Below are 8,442 nucleotides of genomic sequence, written 5' to 3'. Positions count from 1 at the left end.
TAATCCCTAATGAACTCACAGCAAAGATAGGAAGGATGAATGATATATACAGTCTTCCTTAAAGCCATTTCGGTTTAGTTTATATTTAAGACTCCAAAAGCAATTTATCATAGGACTAGATTTTTCACTAGATACTTGATTTGCATATCCCATTTACCATTGCTTTGAAATCATAGCCCTACATGTTTATGATAGTCAACTTCTTTCATTTTCACGTCATCCATCATTAAATCTGTTCTTGCACTAGGTGTTACCTCTTAGCGAATAACATAGCCACTCTTTTTTTCGGACTAAACGATACCTGCCATACATTTTCTCGTTCAGATAAATTAGCAAGCCCAGTGTTCAATATTCTTGTTGCATGGGTGGGGTTATGTGAGTCTATTAATATGTAATGATATAAAGGAAATATGAATGTTATTAGTGGTTTTGGCTACATCACGAAAATGACCGATCATATCGGGTAAACCAGTTCACGAAAAGTGTACCGCCATATATCGTACTGTGAAGTTTGAATTGCCATATACCAGTTAAGCATTATTATCACCCATGCCCACAAATTTTTCATTGTTGTACTTTCAAACAATCATATAAGCTACAACCAAAATGAGAAAGTGTTAACTTGACAAGTAAAAGATAAGGTTCTGGGGGTTTTTTTTAAGAAAATATTAAAAATTGCAGTTCAGCCTTGTTTAGAACTGGGTAAACTGCCATGCCATTTTGGGATGTACATTGTGCATGTCTTTTAAGGCCCATAACAAACGGTTTATTAAAATCGGTAGTGTGTACACATGTTGCAACTAAATACACATATGAGCATTATTTAAGCACCATCTAAAACTGGGGTGCAGTTTTAATAGTTTTTGTTCAAACATGTGATATTACTAGAATGCACATGTAAAGCACACTCTCTATCCAGTATATACAAGTGGGTGGCAGGATGATGTGCTGTGAACCCACCAAGCACATTGAGGTATACTAGTATATTTCAAAATTGCACTTTGTGTATTCTGAACTGATGTCAAAGATGACATTTCCACTAACCATTAAACGCAGACTTTCAGAAAATGGAAAATCAAATACTGATGCAGTCATCAGTAGTGGTTCAGACAATCAAAACAATTATATTACGGTATTTGAAAACGGTATGGCAATTAGATGGGTGGCGTAGTCAAGGTGATCATACTTTCTGGCACTTTTCTTACATTTTGTGTATCCCCCTCAAATTGTTTCCAAACTTTCAAGTTCAGTTTGATGGTTGTTTTTGTCAGAGTAAAATATTTCTGTTACCATTTTTAAGGCGTGGAATTATGTTGTTTCAACATGTAGTGTTTCCATACATACTTAAATAAAACGTAGGTGGTGCTTCCTTTATCCTTTGGAGAATATTACCATGTCCACACAAGTTTATAACTGTTTCTTTCCAAATCTTTTTCCAGAGGCATCACGCTAGAACTACAAGACCAAGACTTTCATATTCTATAAATATCTGTAGAGACAGATTGAAACCCTTGTACATTAATCATATACATTATCATTTGTTAACTACATATTTCATCCTCCAAATATTTAACACCCCCTCCCTTGAACATGTACCTTTCCAGTAAAATTCTTTTGCTCTGCATGACAATGCAGCAATGGCCAGATTGTATCGTGGAGGGGATCATCAGTCCACTTGACCTGATGTTGTATAACTGGGTCTAGACCCATTGAAAAACAGAATTCTATATGTATATTCTCACTTTCAGGCTTCAAGATTAAACTTCCATTAAACACCCTTAAAGCGTATATCCCAACAATTGCCAACAATAATTGTCAAAAATTCTGAGACTGATTTATTATACCTACAGAAAGTAATTTAGTGTATGAAGTTATTATTTTCTTATTTGTAGACCCGTGAAGGTCCCGAGGTAGAATAGGCCTTCAGCAACCCATGCTTGCCATAAAAGGCGACTGTGCTTGTCGTAAGAGGCGACTAGCGAGATCGGGTGGTCGGGTTCACTGACTTGATTGACATTTGTCATCGGTTCCCAATTGTGCAGATTGATGCTCATGTTGATGATCACTGGATAGTCTGGTCCAGATTTGATTATGTACAAACCGCTGCCATATCGCTGGAATAGTGCCAAGTGCAGCATAAAACTAAGCTCACTCACTCACTCTTATTTGCAGATAAAATAATAGGAAGTCTTCTACTATTTTTTGTTTATGATCATATTTTCATTTCTTGATAAACAACTGCCATTCTTACTATAAAAAACTTCACATCACATTCCACCATATCGATCAAGCACTGTACAATTCCAAATCTATTCTGATGAAATCTTATAGTCTACAGAGTTTGCAAGCCTTGGGATGAGCTATTTCAGTAGAATGGAAGGTTTTACAAATGGGCTTATCCCACATACTCAATTCTGAAACTGAATCAACTTATCTGCTTCTCCACATTTCACAAATAGAAATGGAGCAATATCGCCATGTCATAGTGTTGCTGTATCGCCATATCATGTCTCTATATTGCAATGTCACCTTTTTGCGTTATCACCATATTACAATGTTACGCTGTTTTATTGCCATTGCGTGTCATGTTATCGCCATATCGTATGGTGATATCGTTATTTCATTTTTGACCGCATTGCTACATCATGTCGCCATATTGCAATGTTGTGTCGAACTATCGCTTTGTTGCTCATATTTTTCAGGACAATAAAGCGATGGCCCAAATCAGCCACCATACTTTAGAGCCTGGAATGAATCATTGATCACGTCAACTGACGAGTAAAATAATGCATGAAACTGCTCTGAATGAAACAAACCAAACACATTACAAAGTCCTAGACGTGTTGTGGACATAATGAATAATATAAATTGAGTCCCACTGGACGCAATGAATTGGTCTTCTGTGTGCATTCTCTACATGTGTGCGTACTGGACATTTGATTGGACGCACATGTACGCATTGTATTAAACCCTTGAGGGGGGCCTCCAAACAGATATATTTGACTACATGAACATTTTCAGATAATTATTTAAGCTACTTCATGATTTCTTCAGCTAATTCTTCACCTGAAGCTATGATACAGAACAGACACAGTGACACAAATCTTCTCATGCTATGTAGAAACAGCTGATTCAACCACATTTCTAGACAGTAATACTCAACAATGTTTACCCTGAGACTACCAGAACCACACTTGAAGACACCCTGTAATCACATCTGCCCCTATTTATCGATTTAACTGATTTCTGTATCCCGTGCATTTGACAATCACCTGACAATTCCTATAGATAGCGACAAACATGTAGCTGTATAAACCACCCTAAAGACACCCTGTAGACACCCAGTAGTACACAACTCCAACCTAGCGCATCTAGCATATCTGTTCTTGCTGACTTGATCATTTCATGTGCAATATCTAAACCTAAAGCTACTTGGACCACAGTTCCACCAAAACAATGATCTTAATCTGTTTCTTAATTTGACAATTTTCAGAGAATACCACTAACCTGAACTAAACTCACTCACTAATCTGAAGCTATACAACCCACCCTTAAGATACAGCTTTCACCCATGCTATGATGCATCTGGCTTCCATTTGATCACTTCACCATTTCTGGACACTGTCACATTTAAGTTTTACATTTAACCCTTCAGACACTCACAAAACCGACCTAAACATGAAATGTTCACAACAAAGTCTGTTTGACCCCTCCAACATTTTTTTCACACATTAAGTTCTACAAATCACCCTTTATATATTGTGTTTACCGAATCTACCCAAGCTATCGTGAATCTGATTTCCATACTGTTCTACTGGACCACTTGACCATTACTGGAAATACCTGTATTCTGTAATATTTGACACAGAGTCTTACCACTACACCACAGCCACACCTAAAACCCTTGATACACCAATCAGTTACAACCTGCCTGAAGTATCATGTATCCATCCTCCATAATCTCCAGGGCATACGTTCCGATAACTCTCCACTTTACCCTGGATGCATCTATGGCTCCAATGATTTTGGAAACTTTAACTTTAAATTGCACATTTATATACTTATCCTACCTCATGATTTGCACTTCTCTCTCTTGCTTTGTTGCTAATTGGAACGAATGAGAACTTTCCCTGTGGGCCTCTTCTGTCCATACACCTGTGTATATCTCCTTGTGAGTGATTGTGCCTAGTAAGCCAAGAGGTTCAGGAGAAACTATCACTAGCATACTATGCTAGTTGGGCCCTGCCACCCTTGGTTGTCACTAGACTATACAGTGTATACTATCAGTGCTTTTTGACCTAGAGAAATCTGTGTCCCCCCATCCAATCATGGCCTAGTGCAACTCGTGAGATAAGATAAGTTTAAAAATGTGGAATTAATTAACCATAAATTGTATATTTATATACTTATCCTATCTAACACGATGTATGCCAACTCAGATTACAGTGGTGGCTCCAAGAAGAGAATAGGGACCTGTCCTAGGAGAGCAGCCTGGGGAACATGGGTGTATGGAGAAGAGAGGCCTACAGGGAGAGTTCTCATTCATTCCACTCCGCATTGAAGCAAGAGAAACAAGTGCAAATCATGAGATAGAATTACCTCCATTGTTTTTGATCCAATGTGGTGTCTGCTCTGGGAAGAAGAGCATGCCTATCACAACTCACTTTCGCTTCTTAAATTATGAAACCATTTCAGCTGCAATCGCTCTTTGTTGGCACTGGAAGCTCGGTTGTAATGGTGGCTTAACTGATTGGCTCCTGTGAGAATGGGCAGCAAGCAAGGACAGGTAATAAAACTAGATGCATCCAGGGTATAGTGCAGGGCTATCGAGGACCTCATATATCTTGTCCTAACAATGTAGCTGTCCACTTGACCATTTCCAACAAAAACCCCTGATCTGAAGCTGTGCACACTCACTCCAAAGACCATGATAACCAAATATATCCATGCTGACATGCATCTGGCCTCTCAACTGATCTATTTGATGTTTTTCCCAAGCACATCTTAAATCTGAACCTAAACAACTATATGACACCCTGTAATGTAAATCCATCCCCGAAATGACATAGACCACTGGACCACAGATGACTTGACAACCTGACCTATTTTCTGGCCATTCACACTAAACACGAATCTTGGTCTGCCTCTGCTGTGATCCTGAGTCTCATATCTGCTACACCCATGGTCCTGTGATGGTGATCGAAGATATTTGGCAACCCTAAAGTTGTGAAAATTGGATAAAAACAAGACTACAAGGTAACTGACTTTATCCACATTTCTCAGGACTGGTAACCATGACATCAATCACTTGATTGTCTGGTGCACATTCCAGTATTTATAGAGTGCTGTATAAATTCTAGTATTCATACACTGCTGTCATGTAGCTGGAATATTGCTGAATGCATGTCTCTATATCCAAACATGGAGATCTGTCTTCATGACATCAATCACTTGATTATCTGGTTCACATTCCAGTATTCATACACTGCTGTCATACTGCTTAAATATTGCTGAATGCGGCCAAAGTGTCATCATGTACTCAGCACAGAGGTCTGGATTCAGCTGACCAAGGTCTGTGTACAAAATCCAGAAGACCACGACAAGAGAATACCTACAAATCTGAAGCTTCTCTTAGCAGCTCCAAGATTCCCTAAATCTAACCTTCATTATTAAGTATCATGATACAAAGCCTGGCCGCATCAACATACTGAACAAAACTTTTAACATGAACCTGAAATTTGTGACCCAAAACTAGTAACACAGCTTGGGGACAAGGTTAATGAAAATATATCACAAACATTTAAACAGTTTATCAACAGATCAATATATTAAATGGAATGGAATAATAAATAGCTTATCCCAAAACTAAGTACTGACAGTAAACTGCATAAAACCCATATTTTGTTCCACATTGTCCACGCTAGTAAACTGGAACTGAATGCAAAAAACATAATTTCTAATACAAACCTGCATTTAGTATCAGGTATCCTTGAACATCTTGATGTAGTACTCGGAATGAATCTTGATCGGCTGCAGGAACCATGGACCTATCAAACATCATCCAGATAACATGTTAACTAATCACTACTACAAGATAAACTATTTGGAAAGCAGAACAAGCATTTAGAACATTTAAGTAAACTTACTGGTTATACACTTAAAATCTCATACAATTAGGAAGAAACTAACCCTAAACTGCATATCTAAGTTAGTCTTGACAAAATATCACAGGCTAAACCAGGAATCGAAGATTATTTTGAGATTTATATCTCTCTCATCAGAACATTTACCTCAGCTGTAAACCGTCCATGACAGAATTAAGTAGTAGTCTAAATAACACACCGTCAGTCAAGCATGGGATACTAGCAGAAATGTTCTATCAAATAAGGGACTTATCAAAGACATAAGGTAACTTACTTCAAGCCAGAGTAAAGATCTCCCTGCAACCTGTTGTTGTTGTTGCACTAAATGGAGTGGGTGGTCAGGAACCAGATCATTGAATCTCAGATGTGTGAACTGATGCAGATACAAGATTATCACTGGATTATCTGGTGCAGACCTGACTATTTATAAACTACAGTCACAGTATTGGTGAGGGCAGTCTAAACAAACAAATATGTTTGTTCTAATCTAGTTAAGGGTAAAGTGGAAACCATCACTGTTTATCATTTGAAGAACACCATATCTGTTACATCACCTTACTCCCTCATACCTCATCTTCATGGTCCTTGCTAAAAGGGTGGTTCTGGTCATCTGGGTGGGTCTGTCATCTGGGTGGGTCAGGTCATTTGGGTGCATCAATCATCTGGGTGGATTTGGTCATCTGGTGGATCTGGTCACCTGGGTGGATGTGTTGTCTGTGAGGATCTGTCATGTGGGTGGGTCGGGACACCTAGCTAGATCTGTGATCCAACTCGATCAAGTCTTTTGAATGGATCTGGACATCCATAAGGATCTGACATGAAGGTTAATCTGGACATAAGGGTGGATCTGTCATCTAGACATCTGGATGAATCTGGACGGATCTGTCATGATGGTGCACCTGTCAGTGAATCTATCATCTGGAAGACTCTGTCATCTGGGTGGATCTGTCATCTGTGAGGATCTGTCATCTGTGTGGATGTAAACATCTGGGTGGATCTGTCATCTGAGTTACAATATGTGGATCTGGGTGGATATGGACATCTGGATGAATTTGGTCATCTGGATGGATCTGATTATCTAGGTGGATCTGGATGAAGCCTGTGCCATAAGCATTAAATATCAGTGCATCTTCTCAGAATAAGCTCTGCTACATTCTGTCTGGGTGAAAGGAAAAGGCATGAATGTTTTTACATTATCAGGCGCATATAAGGATAATGCCAGTCACAGGGGTACCCTGTGGGATGAGATGGCCACGACTGTTCTAGCACCTCTGGCTTGGGTTGTAGTGCACATTATTATGATGCAAACACCTCATAGGATATTGTCTAGAGGATGTGACCTATTTTCTTCAACCATTCATTGACTTAGCAATGGCCCCAGAACATTTCAGAGTCGGGCAGTGTGATCACGGAGACGTTATCACAAAGAATATTAGAAAAATCCCAGTCTTGTGAGAAGAAAACCAGTGAAGTGTGGAAGCCAAATTATTACACAGCTCAACTCTAAACTGAATAACAAACTAGAGGGGACTACAGAAAGAGTTAACTGGACCTTTAACCATGTTTTAGCAAAAATACGTACCAATGGCTATAACATATGTGCTTTAATGTCACATGCAACCCAAAAAATCAAACAATTAAAATGCAATTATCACTTATTCATGACATATAATATACAATGCTGCTTGTGAAAAAACTAACAAACACAATTATACAATCATGATTCAAAAGTGCAATATTTTGTACTTGGGCTTACTCCTCTCAAAATGAAGTCCTCGGGAGACCGAACCCAGTCATAGCGGGTGGGTGTGCCCTCAAGAGCAACGACGGCTTCTGATTGACTGGCTCATTTGCTGATATGCTGAGGGCTCATTGTGTGTATTGAAAGATGATCTGTTGATGGGCATTTTAGAAGCATGGTGAGTCAGAAGAAAGTAAGATTCTTTATGGATAACAACTTCTTTTATTGTAGTTGATGCACTGTTTCAGTATGGATTTATATACAGTTGTCAAACAAAATCACATACACTAGAAAAAGTTGGTATCCATAGAGAATGCATAAAGAGATGCTGGCTCTTGTAAATACATGTTCTCTGAATTCGTGTTTGATCCAATCAAAAATCATCTCAGTACAGATGGTGAACTACTCAGTGGTTTCGTACAAAGCAAGGCTTGAAACTGGCAAGAGTTTGCACCAGTTTCCATCTGATCCAGTAAGCCAAGAAAAATGGATAAAGTTTGTTTGCATCTCAAAGACATAAAACAAAAGTCATCAGAAGATGACATTTCCCCCTGGTCC

The sequence above is a fragment of the Haliotis asinina genome, unplaced genomic scaffold (assembly GCF_037392515.1).
Source record: "Haliotis asinina isolate JCU_RB_2024 unplaced genomic scaffold, JCU_Hal_asi_v2 scaffold_20, whole genome shotgun sequence".
In the NCBI taxonomy this organism is placed as follows: Eukaryota; Metazoa; Mollusca; class Gastropoda; order Lepetellida; family Haliotidae; genus Haliotis; species Haliotis asinina.
The sequence above is the reverse complement of the archived record's forward strand: the minus strand, read 5'-3'. Positions refer to the sequence as shown.